The sequence below is a fragment of the Nelumbo lutea genome, chromosome 8 (assembly GCF_056320005.1).
Source record: "Nelumbo lutea isolate HS-2025 chromosome 8, American lotus-T2T, whole genome shotgun sequence".
In the NCBI taxonomy this organism is placed as follows: Eukaryota; Viridiplantae; Streptophyta; class Magnoliopsida; order Proteales; family Nelumbonaceae; genus Nelumbo; species Nelumbo lutea.
The window spans coordinates 27037271-27061477 of NC_142691.1; the positions used below are offsets into that span (position 1 = coordinate 27037271).

The following is a 24207-nucleotide window of genomic DNA, read 5'->3' on the forward strand; positions in this document are numbered from 1 at the left end:
CGCAGGACTTGTAGCTTCAAAACACGCTATAAATTTTGTGTTCATTGTTGATGAAACTATAAGTGTTTGCTTAACACTTCTTCATGATATGGCTCCATCGGCCTTCATGAAGATATAACCAAGGATTCAAATATTGAAACGATACACCCGATATAGGGAAGATCATATCGAAATCGATAGAGGAAGATACGAGATGCGCCACAACTGGCACTATATCGTATCAATCAAGCGTATCGGTCCGATACGGACTTGTATCGACATGTATCGCAAAGTAACGACTAGTATGCATTGATATGGAGGCACATCAAACCTACATTATCACACAGAAAAGTGCTTTACTAGAAAAAGACTTTTAATGTGATTCAATCCCTAAAACCCGAGTTGCGTAACATCCAAGAGTGTAGGGATCTTAACCATCAAGCCACCTTCCATTTCATTATAATAAATGAAATAAATTATCTTTTATTAAAATTAATTCTTATATTTAATCTAAACAAATAGTATATTCAATAACTCCAAGTACAAATTAACAAGAATAATATTCAAAATTATGATTTTTATAAACAAAAAAAATAATTTATCAAATCCACACACACACACACACACACACACACACACACATATATATATATATATATATATATAAATGATTTTTAGTTTCAATAAATTTATACAAATAAAAATATTATTAATAGAATAATTACTTTAATACTAAGAATTGTTAATATAGACTTGATAAATTATATTAATTATTTTATAAATTATTAATTAATATTTTAATTTGCATTAAATAACAATTTATTTATTATTACAAAGATAAAATATTGTTTATAAAATATTTGAGAATATAATATAAATTGAATCTATCAAATACACTAATCTACATTTAAATAAAAATTAATTTTTTATTTTAAAAAAATCATAAAAATAAAAATATTAATAATGTAACTATTTTAGTAATTAAAATTTATGAATTTTCATATGATATGCATATTCAAAATTTCATTTACATTTTATATAAACATATTTATCGTTTACAAAAGTGAAGGTATTATTTAGGGAACATTTGAAGATTAATTTTTAATTGATTTATTTTGTTGATGTTAAAAAATGAAAATGGTAAAATAAAAATATTTGATATAATAATTCTAATATAATGGTTGCATATTTTTTATTCCTTGGATTTTAATAAAAATTAAAATTGATGCATTTCAATAAAGTTGTATAATATCAATGCATTCTGTTATATCAATGGTAATATATTTCTTTAGATATACCATTAAAATAAATTCCTATGTATTTATACATTATTTAATTTATAGTTGTTTTGACATTAAACTTGAAGTTATTAATATAATTATTGAATTTATTTGCATTTCCTTAGCATACTCAAGCTTTTTCATAATTTTTGTTTGTATCCATGCATTTCTCAAGCGTATTTGTATCGGTATCCGTATCCAAATTGTCCGATATGATACCCGATACCGATGCTTTAATCCTTGGGCATAACTTAAAGCGGATTTTTTACCTTTTGTATGTGAGCATGTAATCTTTAGTCACTTGCAAATATCTCATAACTTTCTTTGCTACCTTCCAATGGTCCATCCCTAAATCGCTCTGGTATCTGTCTGGCATGCCAACAGTAAATGCAGTATCTAGTCGTGTACAAACCTGAGCATACATTAAACTCCCTATTGTTGATGCATCGAGAACATTTTTCATTTGATTCTGCTCTAGGTCATTTTTCATCGAGAACATTTTACTAAATTTATCACCCTTAACAATAGGCACCTTTCCACCTTTATAGTTTTGCATGCTGAACCTTTTTAGAACTCTATCAATGTAGGCTCTTTAGAACAAGCTAAGATACCCATGAGACCGATCTCAAAGAATCTCAATGCCAATAACAAATGATTCTTCACCAAGATCCTTCATCTCAAAATTTTGAGATAGAAACTGCTTAGTTTCTTGTAACAAGCCAATGCTACTATTAGCAAGCAAAATATCATCGACATACAAAACTAAAAGGATGAACTTACTCCCACCGACCTTTAAGTATATACACTCATCAATTGTAATTTCTTTAAACCCATATGAGGTAATTACTGCATCAAATTTCAAGTACCACTATTTGGATGCTTGTTTTAACCCATAAATGGATTTCTAAAGCTTGTGAACCAAATGTTCATTTTCCTCGATCTTAAAACCTTATAGTTGAACCATATAAGCATCCTTAGACAAGTCACCATTTAAGAAACAATTTTCACATCCATTTGATGTAACCCTAAATCAAAATGAGCTAGTAAGGCCATTATTATTCTAAATGAACCTTTATTTGAAACAGGAGAGAATGTCTCTCTATAATCAATGCCTTCTTTCTGAGTAAGGCCCTTAACAAAAAGTCTAGCTTTGTATCTCTCACCTTTGGAGTCATGTTTTAGTTTTAAACACCCATTTGAAGCCAATGGGTTTGGCCCCTTGTGGTAAGTCAACTAGAATTTAGAGTTGGTTCCTATGAATTGAGCTCAACTCATCCTTCATGGCGTCTAACCATAAAAGAGCATGACTTGCTATCCTTGGCTTGAGAAAATGTTAAGGGATCATCTTCTGTACCAAAATCATAGTTGCTCTCTTGTAGATATACTACATAGTCATTCGGGATAGCAGGTCTTCTCTCTCTTTGTGACCTACGTAATGGCACAACCATTGGTTCAATAGGGACTTTTTCTATGGGAGGTTTTTGTGTTTCCGGCATTTGATGATTTTCATCATCATCTTGCATGGCTATTGTTGGAATGATCAAATCATTTGGAGGAACTGATAGAGGTTTTGTAATTTGATTTTCCCCAAATGCCATGTGCCATGATCCAACACTCCCACTAGTGTCAATGTCCTCAATGAATTTAGCATTTAGAATTTCTACAATTTTGGTATTGTTAGTTGGGTAGTAAAACCTATAACCTTTTGACCGTTCCAGATAGCCAATGAAATAACAACTCACTGTTTTAGGATCAAGTTTTCTTTCTTATGGGTTATACATTCTAGGTTCTATAGCACATTCCCAAACACGCATGTGACCCAAATTGGGCTTTCTGCCCATCCATAGCTCAAAAGGGGTCTTGGACAATGCTTTAGTAGAAACTTTATTTAGGATATATGTCGCAGTTTTAATGCTTCTTCCCACAAGGATTAATTCCAGTAAGGTGGAATTACTTATCATATATTTTAAGGTGTGGTTTCTCCGTTCAGCTACACCATTTTGTTCAGGGGTTCCTGGCATTGTGTATTGTGCAATTATTTTGCAATCTTGTAGAAATCTAGCAAATGACCTTGGATTACGTCCAATTTCATCATATCTACTATAGTATTCACCACCACAATTAGACCATACTATTTTTAATTTTGTTATTAAGTTGATGTTCAAATTTTGTCTTGTATAATTTAAATGTTTCTAACGCTTTTGATTTTTCTTTTGTTAAGTACACATAACCATAACGGAAAAGATCATCTATGAAGGTAATAAAATACATTTACCCACTCCAAGGTGTAGGGAATAGGCCACAAATATCCATATGGATTATTTCTAAGAGATCATTACTTCTAGTAGCACCCCTTTTCCTAGATTTGGTTAACTTTCCTTTCGTGCAATCAATGCAAACACCAAAATAGAAAAATCTAATGTATTTATGACCCCTTCTTTGACCAATCTCTCTAGTCCTTCTCTAGGGATATGGCCTAGTCATCTACACCATAATATAGAAGATTTATTATTCTCAAAACTATGTTTGGTCCCAATATTCAAGGAAAGAAGAGACTAAGCAAAAGAAGAGTCAAGATCAAGTAAATAAAAACCATCAACTAAAGAGCCAGTTCCACCAAGATAAGAGTACAAAATATTAGTCATAGTTTGATTACAAAAATGGAATTCAAAACCTAACTGGTCTAGTTTTGAGACAGATATTGTTATGTTTGTGCCTTGAATTCTTTGTGGTGACCCGCTTCATGAATCTGCTCCGAATTAATTTGAGAAAACCCAAAGGCAAAATTTCATAGTGGTATGTGGTGGACCCGATCCATATTCATCTTATTGGTCCGAACCAAATACGAAGAGTCATGTATTTTGGGGGTTTTCCCTCTTGTATATAGAGGTCTGAGTCTTGTGAGAGAGGAGTGAGACATTGGGTGTATTTGGGTCTTATTAGAGTTTTACCGTGAGAGCACAACTCTGTATTTCTTCTCCATTACCTACTACATAGTGGATTTCTGTTTCTCCTTCGCCCGTAAACGTAGGCTATAAGCCAAACCACGTAAATCTATGTATTATCTATTCTTGTTTTCTCTTTATCTCTGTTTTATTTTCGCTTGAGTGCCATTTTGAATCTGGTTTTTTAGGGTTTTTCTGCAACAGATATATATATATAAGATTCCTTGTCATCGAGAAAACAAAAAGGTATCTTCTAAACTAAGAATAAAACCACTTTTGATTGTCAAACGAACAAGACCAATGGCTTCAACTTTAGATTCTATCCCATTTCCCATGGAGATGATTCTTTATTGGTTATTGGCCTTCCATTGGTTTAGAAATTCCTGCATGGAATTACAAATGTGAATTGTGGCTCACGTGCCAACCCACCAAGTATTTGATGGGGCAACAGCTAAATGAGACTTAAAACACACTTGAGATAGGGCGCTGCCTTTCTTTGTCAGCCATTCTTTGTAACCAAAGCAGTCTTCCTTTACGTGGCCTCTTTTGTGACACTAGAAACATGCCACTCTCTTTTTCCCGTTTGGCTTACATGCTTGACCATTGCTAGATTCTGTAGTCCTTTTCATCTTTTCCCCAAATCTCTTGAACTTGTTATTTCCTTTTGTTAATCCTTGAATTCCCAGATGTGCACCCTCGGGTATATTTTGTCAGATTCTTTCTTGTGCACACTTATTGATCAATTCTGTCATCTTCCATTTCTCTTTCTGAGCGTTATAAGTTGTCTTAAAGACATCAAATTGTCCAAACCCTTTAGTTGGCTTTCTATGTCTAAAATTTTCAGGATGTGTTCTCTTATACCACTATGTCCATCATACTTCATGGTCTCTAGTTGGGTTATGAGTGTGATGGCCAATGATTAGGTGGATGTTGTTAAATGCTCTCCAATTGCTTGAAGATAATCCTTGGCTAATGGTTTATTTGTGATATCACCTCTAATCCTTGGCTAAGCCTATTAGACTTTTCCCATCCTTCATATGCTTTCTTTTCCTCTTGGAGGGGCATCAATCCTAAAGGTCAAATCTAAATTACCAATTCCTAGATTAAATAGGATGTCATCTTTTCAATCGGAGAAATTAGACCCAGTTAGGGTTTTCACACTTCCAGATAATGCACCCAAAGTTGCCATTAAGCAAAATAATCATTCACATACATGCTATAGAATAAGCTAGTATAGTAGTTCAATTGGTGGGGATGTCAATTAAACTTTCTAGAATTAATGAATGTGCCTCGAGACTATCAATTCTGAATGGAATCAATTGGCCATTTGACAACCTTTCCTTTGGGCCGAGACCATCACATGCCAGTCTCCCACTAGTTAACTGTAAACCACCTAATTTCAAAATATTTTCACCTTTGGGAAGAAGATACCTCTCAATTAGATTGCTTACATTAACCATCTCAATCCATTAATTTGATTGGATGATCCCAATGACCCACCTTTGGGCTCAATCAAATGCCAAACTACAGTCCCTTATTTGTAATGAATGCCTTTTGTACTCAAAACCATAAAACCCTTCATGAGTATGCCACTTTGGTGACTAGACAAAGAATCCAACTCAAATGGCTTCAATTCCTCGCATGAATCAAAAGCATATATGCATGATCCTCTCTAGTAATAACAACAATGAGGCAAATGATAATATGTCATGCAACAACACATCAAATCGTAAAATAATATGACATAAGCATCTATTAGTTAAATATAAAACATTATCATGCAAATTTATGTCAAATCAATGGGAAAATATTGCTAACTTATGCTCTAATAGATGAACCTGTGCCCAAAACAGATCAGAAATTTATCAAATTTTGTCAGGATGTGACCCATACCATTACTGAACCATGGGGGGAAAAAAAAACTGGAGTCAGATTGAGTTCCAAAAACCACTAAACCGACCTGTTAAAGTTTCTGATTTGTTGAACTAGGGCCAAACCACAAGGTTCTGATGTGAACCGGGGTGTGGGATCCACATGAATAGATTCAGAGTGGTTCAAAACCCCTGTATACGAAATTTCATTATAAGCTAAGCTCTCTAGGGCCTTGAACCGACCTGTTCAATACTTTTGGTCTGGGTTGAGTTGGTCTGGTCTATCTCGATTTGGACCGGTTTGAACAGTGTCGGTTAAATCTGACTTGCCAAGTTGACTGGGAGTAACTCGTCGGGTTGACCCGCTCAACTCGGTTCGGGCGAACCGGGTCTGACGCAGACAGGCCTGGGAGCGTCATCTTCTCACCGCAACAACTATGACCGGAGTCCTCAAGAGAAATCATGTTAAGTAAAATCATAGGTGGTACAGTGGAATGTCTTCTTGCGTGTGCGCACGTTGGTTCTGATTTGGAATTTTCCCTTTCCTTTTCCGACATTTTTTTTAAATAGCTCGGTTGAGAAAGAGAAAGAACAACGGACACCGATAAGTCTTTTCACCTGCTGGGAATCTGAACATGTAGAGTTGTTCAATTAATAAATGCTCTTTCTGGCATTGGACTTCAAACCAATAAGACAAATTTCCCTTATCATTTTCGAACAGGTTACACTTAACAGTCTTCGTATCGATTTATAGAAGTCCATGATCTTGGACTTCTACGTACAGAAATACAACTAAAAATAAATCGGAAGTTGATTGAAGTTATTTGCTCTTGAGGAAGCCCCTACAAATCTTCTCCCATGTTCTCCTACCTGGTTCATCGGCTGTTTCCAGTCTTAATTTCGTTTGTTCGGCAAACTCTTTCTGGTAGTAAGTTGACCCTAAATTAGTAGACGACTTGGAAGAAAGTTTTCTTGACGAGTTAATTAACAAAACTACAAATAAACATGTAAGCAGTTATACCTCTGTAGAGTTATTGTTGATGAGACGATCAATGAGATTGTACAGAATGCCATTGGTGTATTCTGGGTGGCCTTGAATGCCTAAAATGTGGTTTCCAAGGCTTAAAGCTTCTACTCCTGTCTTCTCCGAGGAGGCAATTACCTCCACTCCGGCAGGGACCTCCCAAACCTGCTCCATTGTTTCTTATATTTCTTAGCAAAACAACAAGAGAGAGAGAGAGAGAGAGAGGTGTTGGATTTTAATCTCATAAGAGATTAAATCCAATGGGTTTGATTGGTCAATTACATGAGAAATTGTACCTGTACACTTGTTTGAAAAAATAAGTTTTTCTCTTATAAAACCCTGTTTTGAACTTGTCCCACATTGGAAAATTATAAGTTTTATTTTCAATATTGCAATAGGAGCTGATTTACACTCCTTAGAATTAGTAGAGGAGAGTATGGGGATTCGATACCATGCAACGCGCGCACACGCATGTGCACGCGTGTGTGTGGCGCAATGAGGCGCTTTAGAGGTGCACTTTGCTTGTACCCGCGTGGCTTGCGATGGGCGGCTTTGGTTTTGGTATGTTGATGACCGTTGATCACCATTGATGAGATCAACGGTCATGATTCGATCAGGTGTGATCAAGAGGCACAATTCACTATCTCTCTCTCTCAATCCTGTCTGTTACAGTCTCACAGAAGGTTTCTTTGGAAACTCTTCAACTTTGTTGGTTGCAGATTCTCGCTCAAGGCTCTGTTGTATCCTAGGAACGAATTTGCTTGTAACTCAATAACAAATTCAGTAAAACTGAATGGGGGCAAATAACGTTCTAAAGATAGTATTTTCAGACGCGCCTCAGAGCTTCTCCTCCTAAGTTACAGTGACCCCATCTTCCCCAACAAGAGGAGCCATATATATACCTCATCTTGATGACACTTTATGACAGAAAGACAAGGTGGGATGTCCTTCAGATCAGCAAAAAGAACAGAAGAGGGCAGATCCCCAACATTAATCTTCACTTTCCTCACCCTAATGTCCCAACCAGTATGAGCTCTCCCTACCATTCCACCGAAAGCTCGGCACAAAACAGATTCCAAGCAACTTCTTCTGCATGGCTTCCAGAGTCTGAATCAGGAAACTGAGCCTCAAGACCCTAGGGTCATTTCCATGAGCATCAAAAGGGCTACCAGTAATCACAAATCCATGGTACTGGTGAAGCTCCTCCATGTCAGGAAACTCTCCATCCACAACTCTAAACGAGTCCCACTCATCTCCTTCTTCCCCAAAATGCATTAACAAAAACATTGAAGTACCCTCCATATACTTTCTTCACATAATCAGAGTCTCTCAGTGCTAACAGCACAGCATATCTCTTCCCCTTTTCAATCTTCATGTGAGAGAGAGAGATTAGGGGAAATAGGGTAAAAAAGAAAGCTTGGTTGTGTCTTCTTGGGGAGGAGGTGGCATTTATAAGCCTGTATGTCAAGGTCGACCTTATTAAATCATTTTTGTCTATTGTTCCCTACAGCGCACTTTATTTTTCATCACGTGGATATCATGATATTTAATCATTTAGTATGCTACAGGTTAAAGGGTTTGCAATTTTTGACCCCACAGGCCTCATTGTTTGGTTTTTATTTCTTAATTTTCTGATTTTGATTGGTGAATTGCAGGATCTTTCTCATATCAGTTCATTCACATTGGGAAATTACAGCTCTTTGTGTATACAACTCATTCAATCACCCATCTCTTTTTGTCGTCTGAGTTTTCAAACCAATGAGTGATAGTGACCAAGTGTACTGCGTTTCCCCATGTGAAACAACTGGATTTCCCTCCACCCTGGAAGCATTTACTTCTGCTTTTTCACAGTGGTTGACAAGGCTAGGCTCCAGGCCTGCTTAGGGTTGCAATTCGCAATTGAGATCACCCACAAGAATCTTATCCACACCTAGCCAATGATACTATAGTTGTATATGAATGGTAACGTGCAAATACCGGAACTGTATAGTGATGTGTGCATGATTAGATCCTTGGTCATTCCTCTGCCCAACGCCACCACTTCCGTCATCACCTCTGCCTCTGCCCAACTCCGGCAACGTTGCCGAAGGTGGGCAGCATTAGGCAGAGGAATGACCACCAGCGCAGAAGCTGCCCCTGCCTCCACCGACCTTTAACAACGTTGCCGGAGGCAGAGGTGGCAGCGTTGGGCATAGGAATGACCATCAGCACTGCCGCTGCCGCCTCTACCTTTGCCCACCTCCGACAACGTTGCTGGAGGCAGAGGTGGAGCTGGGCGGAGATAAGCACAGGCATTGCCGGAGGCGACAGCGTGCGGCATTGATGAATGGATCGAAATAAGAAGAAGATAAACAATGTTTTTGTCCTAAATTGATATAATTTTTAAAAAATTAACCTATTTTTAAAAATATTATTTTATTAATATTAGGGGACAAAAGTTGATCTTATCTGCTATCCAACTTGAATCAACCCAAATTGCATCTCTAGTCACATTACAGAGTTAGACAACTTTGGTTGTCCATGTTCGACAGCCTGGGCTATCAGCAGGGCTTTTCCTGTGTCGTAGGTTAGTTCACACTACAATGCATGAGTTCGGATTCAGTGGACCCTTAGCGTAACCGGTTCGGATTCCGTCCGGTTGAACCGGACGCTAAAAGACAAAGAAGCTTCATCAATCTCTCCCGTCTTCCGCCAACCAACTAATAAAGCTTCATCAATCTCTCTCTCCTCGTTTTTCTAACTCGTGGTTTTGACTGCTTTGGCATCTATAAAAAAGCTCTGTAATCCTCTTGCGGAGGAACCTTATTCTTCTGTTCCAATCAAAGAATCTCGCCATACCACCGCAACCGCCGTCTCCTCCACCTCCACAAGCCCCATAAAATTGGAGGTTAATTAAAAACAAGTGAACGTAAACGAAGGAATTCCCAGAGAGAAGAAAAGGAGGAGAAGGCCGCAAAAGCCATGGTCGATTCCTTATAAGTAATTGATTGTTGAATATTTGAATGAAACTCTCCTTCTCTAGCACACTTCATTCTTCTTACCATGTCACATATCCCCACTTTTCTCTCTGAAGTCTGTCTCACTCTCTTCCGTCTCTCCATGTCGATCGCAGACCTATAACCTTTCTCCTAAACAAAGCCAATTACAACAATATCCGTACATAGTTTACCTCCCATTCTTTCTCGCTGTCTGTCTCATCTTTCTCTTCACTCACTGCACACACTATGAGGAAGACGAGAGGTTTCAAGTTGGGCCGCAAGCTGGTTAAGGTGTTTAGATGGGTAGTCAGGCCGAATCGAAAGCCAGCTGGCTACCGCCGGTTGGAGTTGGATCCTCCGAGTTGCAAAAGCAAGGCCATATCCAAAATTTGCAACTGGGGGTAATTGCCTGAAGCGAGGGGCGAAGGGACTCTGCTCTTCATGGTGTACGTGGGTCAGAAAGACGACGGTCTTCATCGGTTCTTGGTGCCGGTTATCTACTTCAATCACCCTTTATTCACAGACTTGTTGAGGGAGGCCGGAGAGCATGGGTTCCACCACCCAGATGGGATTACGATACCATGCCAAATAGCTGAGTTCGAAAGCATACAAACGAAGATCTTCGGCTGAGAGAAAGCCGTCTCCGTGAAATAATGCGGACGCCGCCAGTGGTCTTATATTCTTGAGCTAGGGTTCGAATGAAAAATGGGAAACAGGGAGTTCAAACAAAGAGGGAAAGTTTGGCTTTCTTAATTTACTGCCTAGTTGAACCACGCTAACAAGGAAAACGGCGAATTCAGCGTTACTTAGATAACGGAATACAGGAGAGCCGAAGAGGCGACGTGCTATTGGAGGGTTCACGCGCCCCGTGAACCGAAGGATCCACCGAATCCGGACTCACAATGCATCTAGCATTGGTACTGTTATAATCAAAGTTTTAAAAGCTCACACAGAAATAGAACCGCCTTGACCAATAGTTTTTGGGTCAGTGGTTCCATCATCTGGACCAAACTATTCAGGTGGTTTGATCTATTTGACCTATTAGGATAAAAAGGGTGCATCACATATATTTATGAGAAAAGAGAGGAGGAAGTGGCTGTCGGCTGGGAAAGGAAAGGGAAAAAAGAAAAAGAAAGAAAAGAAGGAAGGAAGGAAAAGAGGAGGGAGAATGAAGGAGGAGATGATGGTTTTCCGGTGATGGCCGCAGAAGTGGCAACAACAGATCTGATCTCAGATCTCGCAGTTCTCTCTCTCTTCATAGTGATCTCATAACTGGCCATGAGAGAGAGAGAGAGAGAGAGACTGGAGATATACCTGAATTACTAACATTGGAGCTTTGCTATACTAGGGTCATACAACAAGCATGACCAAACACCAAACTTAGAAGAAGCTTTTCTATTTACTAGAAACAAATTCATCAAGTGAATTAACTCTGTGATTTTTTAATTTCTAGCTTTTGGAGGTATAATGGGTTTTTTTTTTTTTTTTTTTTTTTTGTCTGGGTGGGTCTTTTGGATGCATAACCAACCAACTTCATTATTTTCAGAGGATTTTTTGATAAAACATTACTTTCAAGATGATGGGGACCTAGCACATGCATGGCCTTTAGAAGGTTTCCTGTTTATTAGAAACTATACATCATGTGACAATTAACGATGCGATCTTTAATTTCTAGCTTCTTGGAGTCTAAATTGATTTTTTTCTACCATTACTCATTATCAAAATGCAATAACAAAGTTTTTTTTTTAGTTTTAAGGGAAGGAGAGCTTTTTTTTATTGTTTATTCATTTATTTAAGGGTGGTAGCCCATCCGAGAGAGAGAAGAGATTAAATGATGATGTAGTTTATTTTTCTTACAAAGTTATTAAGTTTTATCTCCTGGGTTCGTATAAATTAACAAGAGGCATTTATAGTGAGAAGGCTCATTGGGGTATTTTTGTATTCACCTTTTTTTTTTTTAATATTCATAAAAATTATTCTCTATTTTATTGAACATTGGAAACCTTAAAAAATAAATTAAAACATCAGTATTAAACAAGTAACTATTTTTTGGGAACTTTTGGCTACAAGGCCATTTTTGCCCTCAAGCTATGATGGAAAGGCCATTTAGTCCCAAACTTTGAAAAACCTGTACTTTAATAAAGTTAATAAAGTAAATTACTTCAAGGTCTATGATGGTATAAAGTTTATTAAGTATAAATTAAATATATTACACTTAGTATGATAATTAAATAAATTAAGTCAACTATGTAAACTAAGCAATTGAATAAGTAAATTAAGTTAATTAAGTAAATAAATAAATAAAGCTAATTGATCCAAATAAGTAAATTAGGCCAATTAATAAAAGTTTTAAAAATTGACCTGAAAATGGAACTACTTTGGCCACCGATTTCTAGGTCAGCGGTTTGACCGTTTGATCTAAATGGGTCATCCCATGATATTTTGAAAAATAAAAAATAAAAAATAATTAAAACAAAAATGAGCTGAAAACCCTTCATTGGGTCGAACAATTTAGTGGTTCAACTGTTTGGGTCAGTAGTTTGTTGACCAAGTGTAAGGGGATAGACTTATTATAATACTACAGGTTTCGTGTTAGTTTGACTAGTAGTACTCACCTAAGGAGAGGAAATCTTATAAAGGAAAGGTTGGACAGATTTTTCTGTTCTACCGACTGGAAAACTTGCTGCCTGGAGGCTTATGTCCTAAATGACTTAATGATGGGATCTGATTATACTCCGATTATTCTCAACTGCAATCATCAAGTCAGGAAAGGTAAAAGACCCTTTTGTTTCGAATCAATTTGGCTTACTCACCCCGAATGCAAGGAAATTGTTCATAGAGCCTAGACTTGCCTGAACCCAAGGAATTTTGATGAGGGCCAAATTCTAAATAGGAAGGTGAGAACTTGTTAGAGATACCTTAAAGACTTGAACATTAGGTCCTTTTGGAAGGTACACCAAACGATAAGCTAAGTCAAAGAAGAGCTTCTTTCTTTACAATGTCAGCCCCCCTCGGAGAGTAACAGACACGGAGAAGAGAACCTCCACAACCAACTTAGGTTGACTCTTAAGAATGAAGAAGCTTTATGGAGGTAGAAATCTAGAATTCAATGGTTAAAAGAAGGCGATCTAAACACTCATTTTTTTCCATCAAACTACATTGATCTGACGCCAATCCAACAGATTTACACCCTGAAAAGCCATGACGGATCTTGGACTCAAAATTCAGAAGAAACAGTCCATGAGATAATCTCCTACCTCTGTAATATTTTCACATCTATAGGATCCTCTAGTAATCCTCGAATTCTAGAACTAGTGACTCAAAAGATAACTCCAGAAACAAACTCTCTGCTCTCCTTACCTCCAACTTCAGAGGAAACAGAATCGACTTTGTTCTCTATGAACCTTAACAAATCTCTAGGCCTAGACGACTTTTCAGCTCTGTTTTATCAATCTTTTTGGAGCGAGGTGGGACCAGATGTCATCAAAGCTGTACAACAAGCCTTTAGTGATGCCAAGGTTAGCTTGGAAATGAATAAAACAAATATCATTTTGATCCCCAAATTGCAAAGGGCAACAACCATTGCTGATTATAGACCAATTAGCTTAACCAATGTGAGATATAGACTCCTTGCAAAATGTCTGGTGAACAAAATCAAAGGCATAATGCCAGAGTTAGTTGATAACACTCAATGAGCTTTTGTTGATTAGAGAAGTATTTCAGACAACATTTTAATAGCCCACGAGATGTTTCGTTTTATGATGTCCAAAAGAGGGGGAAAACGTACTTTATGACAGTCAAAATTGATATGAACAAAGCTTTTGATAGGCTGGAGTGGCATTTCATTCTCTTAGTTTTGGATAGACTGGGTCTTAGCCAGCACTGGAGGAACATTATCGAGCAGTGTCTATCTACAGTGGATTTCTTAGTCATCATCAATGGAAATCAAACTAGCAGTTTCCAATCTTAAAGAGCCATAAGGCAGGGAGACCCTTTGTCCCCCTACCTTTTGTTTTGACAGCTCAAGTCCTATCCACAGTTCTCGCCAAACCATCAACAGATGGTACCTTGCGAGGCATCAAAATTTCAAGGCAAGCCACTCCAATGCTGAATTTGTTTTTCGCTGATGATTGTATTTTGTTCATTAAAGCTGATATACAAAATGTCTTAGCTCTAAAAAGCATCCTTGAAGTCTTTTGCTTTGCCTCAGGACAACTCGCTAACTATACCAAGTCTAAAATCTATTTCAGTAGCAATACCCCCAGGTGTTTTAGAAGAATCCTCTCATCCATGATAAGAATCAAGGAAACAAGCATCCCAACCAAGTACTTAGGCTCAACATAATGATGGGAAGGAGGAAAAAAATCCAATTGATGGACATGCTTGAGAAGACTCTATAAAAAATGAAAGGATGGAAACGAGTGCTACTAAATGAAATCGACAGGGAAATATTAATTAAAGCAGTGGTTACTGCAACTCCCTCCTATATCATGAGTCACTTCAAGATTCCTCTGCACTTGATTAGGAAAATTCACAACAACTGTACAGCTTTTTTTTTGGGGGACAAAAAGAAAATGAGAAGAAAATCCATTGGGTAGGTTGGAGGAAGCTCTGTAGAGGGAAACGTGATGGTGGCATGGGGTTTAGAGATCTTTCACTATTTAACCTAACTCTACTTGCAAAGCTAGCTTGGAAACTGCTCCAAAATGAGAACTCCTTGTGGATGACTCTCATGAAAGCCAAGTATTACACGGGAACAAATCTACTTTCGGCTAAAATAGGGTCCAACCCATCTTGGGGATGGCGAAGCCTAATGGCTAGGAAAAACTTTCTCATGAAAGGGCTAATTAAAAGAATTGGAAATGGTTAAAATACAAAAATCTAGGATGACCAATGGGTTCCACATCTTCCAAGTGGGTAGGTCCAAACTCAGAGACCTTCCGACTCCAACCTTGAAAAGTCGCAGATTTAATCATTTCGAACCCCCGAAGATTGAACAATGTGCTAATAAGGCAAACCTTCAATCAATAGGAAGCTAAAGTCATTCTCACAATTCCCTTTTCTTGGCATGGCAGTGAGGACACTTGGATTTGGAAGGGAAACAAAAATGGCCAATACACAACAAAGTCTGGGTATCACTTAGGCTGGCAGGAGCAGAATGGACTCACAACAGCTATCTCCCAAAATGAAGTTTGGAAAGAAATCTGGAAAGCCAAAGTCCCTCCAAAAGTAAGAAGCTTCTTTTGGAGATGCACCAATAATGCTATAGTTGTCAATGATAACTTGGCAAGAAGACATATTACTAGCCAAAACCTATGTACCAGATGCATGGAAGAGCCAGAATCTGTCATACATATGATATGGTCATGTGATTTTTCCAGAGCAGTTTGGCTGTCAACCCCCTTGAATTACAGAACATGGGACTGGTTATTTCGTAGTTTCTTGGACTGGGTGGGAGCTTGGAAAAACTTTAGTTGGTGGAACTCAAAGAACAGAGCCGACTAGATAGCACTTCACTTATTTACAAGCTGGAACATTTGGAAGGAGAGGAACAAGTAGACATTCAATCAAGTTAATGGTGATCCATTTAGAATAGCTAACCTAAGTATCAGTCAAATTTAGGAGTACATCAACAATATAGGTAGCCATGCTACTCAGCCTAGTATTCCTTAGGTTCAAGTAGCCCATTGGGAGCCACTCCCTTTGGGGTGGGTCAAATGCAATTGTGACGCATCTTTCACATCCAACTTAAAGGAGGCCACCATCTCATGCGTTTTTCCGCTTCCCTGATAGTGATCTTCTTAAAGCTCAGACGGGAAAAATCTATTGCAATTCTGTGGATTCAGCAAAAGCCCAAGCTTTAAGGCTTAATTGCAAACTAGCCATTTCTCTACATAATACAAGGGTTATTTTTGAAGTAGATGCCAAGCAAGTTACTAAGATAGTTGGCAAGGATCATTTAGCTCGTTTCTCTCCTGATGGGGTAATTTATAATGATATTTCCCAGCTAAGGAGCTGTCTTACAGAGAGCAAAGTACACCACATCTGTAGGAAATCTAACAAAATTGCCCATGATTTGGCAGCCAAGTCATGGCATGAAAATTTTGTAATCCAAGAGGGCTCTTCTTGCCCACCCTGACTCTTTTCTCTTTTGAATCAGGATTATCAGAACTTGTACCCCCTTTAAGTTGTTTCAATGAATTGTTCGCTTTCCATTGAAAAAAAAACTTTTAACCGACATTCTTAGTACATCCTTTGGAACAAGTCAAAACTTTGAGCTTAGGCTATAGAGCTAGATGGATCTTAAGATTTGGGCCCAAGTCCCTTTTTAAATGATCCCAGATAGAAAACACTAGGATTTCCAAAACCTACTTGGGCCCTACACCCACCAACCTCCTTCAGCTCACCCAAAACCAAATCTTTGCAAGAAACTTGACCCGTATCTGAAGCCCCAACCATACCCCATTCCAAGTCTTGAGTTTTTGTCATTGTCTGTGATTAAGGGTGCTTAATGAGGGCTATAATATTTGAATTCAAATTTGATAAAACTGTCCCGCAAGTTCCAAAAGAACATTTCTTACCTCCTCCATCGTTAGAGCCAAGAGGGGGTTATCAACCAAAGCAAATGAAGGAGTTTTACTATGGGGGCGTTCTTTTTTGGGATTTTGAGAGGGGAAAAGTTGGTCAATGGGATTTTGGTTCCCATTGACCAAGAATCCTATGTTATTTTTTCATATTTATGTGGGGGCCAAGGAAAATTTATTTTCTTGGGTATCACTTTCTTAGGTAAGTGATACCCATCTCTTAGGTGGGTAAATAACTTTCCCACCTAGGGTGAAGGTTGCCAACACTTGAATGGAACAAAGATGCCCCTTTTAATAATAGATTTTTATGGCTAAAATGGTCATTGCCTTGTTTACTAGGAAATAAAAGAACATGGGTAAATGCACTTATCCGGGTAAGTATTTCTTAGGAAAAACTTACCCAGGTAATTGCACTTACTTGGGTAAGTAACTTTCCGAAAAGGGAATGGAGCCTAAGGGTAAAAGACAGTCCATGTTTGGGAGTGCTTATGTTAAAATAAGTGCTTAAAAACAAGTGCTTATTCGAATAAGCACTTATTTGCATTTGGCACCCAACTTTTTCAAGTGCTTATTTTAAAAAATATGCACTTATTTTATATTGGGCGTTTGGTGGTTTTTTTCTCCACTAAGCACTTAAATAAGCAATTGTGACTCTTTTATCCTTCATTTTCTTTCAAAATTTCAAAATATCCAATCCAAAGTGAATGAATAAAAGTAATTTGATAGAAGTGCTTTTGTAAAAGTACTTCCATAAAAGTACTTCCATAAAAGTACTTTTATAAAATTATAAAAGTACATTCATAAAAGTGTTTTGATGTAAAAGTACTTTCATAAAAGTACTTTCATAAAAGTACTTTTATAAAATTATAAAAGTACATTCATATAAGTGCTTTGATGTAAAAGTACTTTCATAAAGGTACTTCCATAAAAGTGCTTTGATGTAAAAGTACTTTTATAAAAGTTCTTTTGTAAAAGTACTTTTATAAAAATGTTTTCATGTAAAAGTACTTATAAAAGTACTTTCTTGTAAAAGTACTTTTTATAAAATAGCTTTTGTAAAAGTACTTTCATAAAAGTGTTTTCGTAAAAATACTTTATTTTTATAAAAGTACTTTTCATAAAATTACTTTTATAAAAGTGCCTTTGTAAAAGGGTATAATTGGTATTGTAAAAATCCAATGGGGACAATTACGTGGTTTGAAAAAAATTGAATAAGTATGTATTGTATAAGCACTTAATAAAAAAACTGGAAATTTGGGCTTAAAAAATAAACCCCTATTTTTAAAATAAGCACTTATTTCAGGCTTATTTCTCAAATACCAATATATGCTTAATAATGTAGTCCCCACCCAAATAAGCACTTATTTTTAAGCACTTCCTAACATGACCTTAAACTTCTTTTGATTTTTATGCTAATACTAATACCTTCTCTCTCTTCTTACAATACTAATATTACCTCCTTATCGGACAAAAACCTCCATTATGTTAGGAATTTGTTAGGATTCGGTTGCATGTGACCTCATATGCAGTTAAACTTTTTAAATATTGCCCTTGTTGGTACTCATATGAAGCAACCACTATTGTTCCTTTTCGGGTTGTTATTTACGGCCAGAATGGCATGATCTTTAACAGGTTTCAGCAACAGATTTTAGATTTTGGGGTGGTTAGAACTCAGAAGAGAAAAATTGCATTATATATACCAGATGTCTCTTAAAAAATGGAAACAATTGAACGGTTTTGAATAATTGAAGATGGGGCTAAAAATGGATTTTGAGTTGTTGGCAGCAACAAGACCAACAACTGTTTTTCTTTTTTTCTTTTTTTTTTTCTTTTTTTGAGTTGGAAAGGCTTTAATCCAACTTTCATTCACCTATAAAATTTTGGTTTACAGTAATCTCACCGAGAGATAAATCAGAATTAAGGTTCAGTTAGGAAGGAGTATAAATACAAATATATACAGTACAAATAGATGCAAAATATAAGATTTTACGCTTTACAAATTTATATTTGTACTCTTTCCAAATTAAGCTTAAACAGAAAAGAAATACAAGAGGGAGTGTCACCACCCAAATTGACGAGCATGGGTTTTTACAATGGTGATGAAGAGGTTGTCGATTGACACAACACAAGCAAACTTAGAGCACGTTTCTATGGAGATTCGGTCTTCTACTTCAGCTGATCATGAGATAAGGAATTTTGGGTCCTAGTTGAAAATTTAAAGGACGTTTAAGGGTAAAGGAGTCTTTTTATTGACTCCGTTAGATATAAACAATGTTTTATTCTAACAAGGGAGGTTTTAAGTCGTTTTAAAAAAGAGAGGGGAGATCGTAGTATTTATGAGAAATCTGAGACAAGGATTAAGTATTTTACCTTTTATTTACTCCCCTACCATGCATGGCCCACCCCACGTTTTTTACGAGCTCGCATCTCCTACCCACAACGATCTTACCTACACTATCCCACAAGAAACTACAGCTGTACATTAGAAATATCTTCTGTATTTATATGTTATCATTTATGGAGAGATATTCCCAATGTACAATTGTAGTGTCTTGTGTAGAGGTGTAAATTAGGCTGTGCTGCTCGTGGCACAGCATGGCCCACGGCCTAGCACAATGGTCCATGGGCCGTGCTAGGCCTGGGGTTTTAGGTCCACGGGTCGGCACGACACGACACAATCGAGCAAGCTGTGTTGTTCATGACCCGATACGGCCCATATATATTTATATAATATATAAATTATAATTATATAATAATATATAATATATAATATATTAATAAAATAAATATAATATTTAATATTATTATACTAATTTATTTAATTATTGCATATATAAGCAATTTTATACACAAAATTCATATAAAATTAAAATTTTAAGTTTTTTGTCAATTTTTTTTAACTAAGTAGCTTTAGCCCGATGCACGGCCCGACCTGACCCAGGGCTCGACTCACGGGCCAACTTGGCTCACAGCACAACATGGCACAGCACGGGCCCACATGGGCCTAGGTCATTCCGGGCCGACCCCCAAAATTTTCACTGGGGTTGGTTTGGACCCCATCTAGTCCAAAATCAATTTGGATTGATTAGACGGACCAACAAGACATTGGATTGGATCAACCGGTCCAAAATATTTATTAGATTGGATTGGACCTGATCCGTCCATAATAAATTTATATTGGACTAGATTGGATTAAGCCAATATATAGTCCATTGATATAAGATGAGAATATAGGTGTCAATGGACCAGGTTTGGGTTGAAACCAATCCAAATCAAAATAAAATTGAATAGATTGGATGGTCCAGACATTGAATTAGACCAATCCAAAATGATCCAAAAAATTCATTGGACTGGATTGGACCTGGTCCATTTATAATGGACTCACATTAGACTGGACCGGATTGTACCAAATCTAGTCAGTCAGACACCCCAACTAACCACCCATGTCCATTATCTTTATAGAAATGCTACCCTTGCCTTAGTTGATGACCTGGATATCATAGTAAAATCATTATTTTAATTCTATGCTTTAAAATGGTGGTTGTTTAAACATTTTAATTTTTAAATCTAACCATTGAGTTATGGCATTTAAAGAAGCACAGTAAAAATATCTTTCGAAATCTAAAAGTCTTTTTGTTTATCTATCAATATATCTTCATGAAACTGTTAATGAGAATTTTTAGTATTCAAGTTTTGCAAGAGTAAAGAATGCAATCAGGCATTCCTCGTTTTAAAGGTTATGGCTTGCTGAGATCCCACAATAGGATTTTATTCTCAGTGCACAGGCTTTGTTACACAGAATTGAAGTAGAAAGAAATGGCCAATTCAAGCCAAATCAAGTATTATATTTTTGACTTCTGTTTAGTTGCTTTCACTATAATCCAAGTTAAAACCCAAGTAAGGGTGGATAATCTCGAATGGAGATGCCAATTGCTTAACTTAAATGGTGAATTCTAGTTCTCTCACCCCTACCTACATGATTAGGTTAGAGTCAGGTTTATTAGGGTGTATGGTCAGGTTAGAGTTTTGATTATTTAACCCAAACCAAATGTAAGTTCAGGATTAGAGTTTTTCCCAAAAGCAAAGAAATACACAGAAAAATAACATAAATTACAAAAATAACTTAAAAAAGGAAGAAAGATAATATAAATTACAAAAATAACCCAAAAAATAATATAAATTACAAAAAAAAACCAGACATCAAGAAGAAAATTTTTCCTCAGAAAAAAAAAAGATTAGCATTTTAATCAATTACTTTTAATATTTTGAGCAACACTGTAACAAAGCATGTAATTAATAGAAGAGGAAATTTCCTCTTCGTCAAGCATGCTGGGAAGGAGACCAGACATCAAGAAGAGGAAATTTCACTTCCACTTCAACGTCCAAATCCCACCAGCTTGTTTGTCTGTAGATTTAAGAGTTGGGAATAATTCCTCTTGGGCTTAAAAATAATTTTAAAATTCAAGTAAGAAAACTCCAACTAAAAAGGGCAAATGTAAAAACCAAGGGAAGCACAAAAGGAAGCCTAGAAAAATCCTAATTCCGGAAAAACATGTAGAAGTGAAGAATGAATTTCTGTCCAGAAAAAAATATCAAAATAAAATGCAGAGAAAAAAAAAGCAGGTGAAAAAGGAATGAAATGCTCCATTCAAGCCAAAGTCCTCTATTTACATACAAGTGATAAATGAGCAGTTGCAACGATCTTGAAAACTGCAATGGCTTACCAGTAGTTTCTACACCAGTATCAGATTTCTAGCATGAACTGAGAATGCGAGAAACATCACTATTACATTAGTCTCGAACTCCTTGTACTTGATCCGAACTTCATCGTCTGATTAATCGAACCTCTGTCTTTCGCGGCTTCAGGCAATGACACTGATAAAGTTCACATCACCATAAGAACATACTCTAATGTTGAATTCACCGCTGCAAGTAATGTTCTCTGAGGATTGTAGTAATTAGTAAGAAATGTAGGTCGAGAGAGAGAGAGAGAATAAAGCTCTTTTCAAATAAAAAAGAAAAGTAAAACTTATTGAATGCCTTTTGGGTGCCCATCACCCAATTGTCCCAACCCATTCAATCCATTAAAAATATTTTAATGGTCCCATCCCACGGTTAACAAATACGATCCAACCCGCTGATAAATGGGTGGGTTGAGCGGGTTGAGTTGTAAATTGCCACCCCTAGCCACGAGTAGTCCACAAAGCGCCAGATGTGAACCAACGTATATTCTTGCTTGAGTCTATATGCCACCTACCAAATGTCAGCATTCTGTAGCCAATTCCATTGCATATTATACACCGAAGAGGTGGGATCTGTTCCTCACATAGGGCGCCTCACAACGACCACACAGGCACATCCCACCGTGAGATGTGCATGTGAGGTCGGTGTGAGGCTCTAAGAGTTACGAGCAGATTTGGTCTCCCCTCAAATGGATATCATTTTAGATTCCTCCTTCTAGATGCTGTTAGTTGTCACGGAGTTAATCGTTGAGGCCCTGTGCGACACTAGAATGGGGCGAATAAGTCTAAACAATAAAACAAACACACATAAAAAGGCAATAAGATGACACACGAATTAGTAAAAGGCTATTTGTATTGCATTAATAGATGGCAAGTACAAGCACACAATTCAGTGTCAAGGGGATCTCGTGCTTAACCTTTACACGCTATTGATTCACTTGACTACCTACCTCCCCTCAAAGAGTACGCTAAACTTTTGGAATAATGACATAAAAAAACATCAAAAGAGTGAAAAATCATACTGAGTAATTACAATAACGCCATTGACGGTCCCCCCTTACAAGATACATACATAGCCCACCCATAACACACATGATGACACCATGAAGGCACGATGTAGGCACTCTGGTGGCACGATGGTAGGTGCTTGATGGCGCGGTAAAGGAGTCACTAGTGATAGTTAGCTGCAATTTCCATTTTGAGCTCTTAGCTCTCTTTGCGCAAACCTCATCTTTTGCTTAGTTATTTTGGGATATTAATAATTGAGCACCAAAATTGTATTGTCTTCTTTTCTCTTCTTGGCATTATGTAAGCTTTTTGATCAAGTTGAAACTAAATAAGTTTTGAGTTTCCTTTTGGTTCCATGCACAGTTGTTCTTCCTGTGCGCTCTGATTGAACTTGTTTCAGAGACACTGAGCTGAATCCTTCAACCATGTACTTTAGTAGAGGTTGAAGTCGCTGAACCTTGATGGGTTGCGGAGATCCAACACTGTTGCCATTGGCTATCTCTACAAGATTAATTTCCCTCCTTTAGAGAACACCGGTTGTACCTAGATCTGACAATTGGGTTGGGTGGGTTAGGTTCGGGTTGGGTCAAGACACTTCGGGTTGAATTTCTTATTGGGTTGTCAAATGTTTTGGTTAGGGTTGACCCATGGGTCAATTCGGGTCATCCCAAAAAATAACTGAAATAAAAAAAATACATGAAAAATGTCAAAATATTTAAAGGAATTAATCTTAAAATTCCAAATATAAAATAAAAAACTAACATTTAACAATTCAAAGAATAAACAATAAAGAGTAAAGATTAAATAGTAAAAATTAAAAAGTGGAAACTTCTAACAATGCATAAATAGCCTCAATTAGACCTGACAATCAGGTCAAAGGGTTGACCCATAACCCAACCCAACCTAACCCGATTTTTTCTGGGTTGAATCATGCCATTCTCAAATTCAAGTATCTAAATATGAGACGCTAACCCTGTTTTCCTCAGTTTGAATTGGGTGGGATTGGTAGGCTAGGTCAACTTTTTGCCAGGTCTAGCTGTACCAGTCCCCCTATTTTTTTCCCTTTTCGAAAATGAAGTTCTAATCAGTCTGAATTGTCTACGGTTATACTCGGAGTTTAACACTCGGTCCATCTCCACGAACCGTAGAATTCAGGACCCAATTATTCCATTTCAGGTGTTATTTACAAAACAGTTTATCTATGTTAATTAGACCTAATTATTTTGCAGCTCAATTTCATCCTGGTGCAACAGTTTGGGAGTGCAAATTAGTCCAATACAAATTTTGGTTTAATTTTGTTTTGTTTGTTTGCAATGCAATGAATTAAGACAAAACCTGAAGTGAAGTAAAACTCAAAGCAAAAGTGAATTAGAACCTTCGCATTTGTTACTGCTGCTGCTTGTGAGCAGGCCACAAGATATTTCTCCTCAATTTAACTCAGGTCCATTGACTTGTTTGGCATGAATAATTAATTATGGGGTAAATTTCTTAAACTACCCTTATGGTTTAGCTAATTGACTAAATCTATCTTTACTGTTTGAAAATTGACTAAGTGTACCCTTACTATTTCTGACAATTGACTAGTTCTACCCCTGTCGCTAGCATCTGTTAATTTTCCGTTAAAATCCGTATACACTTGACACTATGTGACTTTTAAAAATTTTAAAACCCAATATTACCCTCATCCCTTTTTTCTGGACCAACAACCCCTACAATTCGGAGAGCTTCTCTGGGATCTTACCAGAAAATGCTAGTGAAGCTGTAGGTTCCGGTGAGATTCCAGTGAGTTTGAATAG

General features: G+C 37.0%; 1 pseudogene; it reads right to left on the reverse strand.

Annotated features, from left to right (window-relative positions):
- Positions 1-6895: 6895 nt before the first annotated feature.
- LOC148843564 (gamma-glutamyl peptidase 3-like) lies at positions 6896-8474 on the reverse strand (annotated as a pseudogene).
- Positions 8475-24207: the final 15733 nt, after the last annotated feature.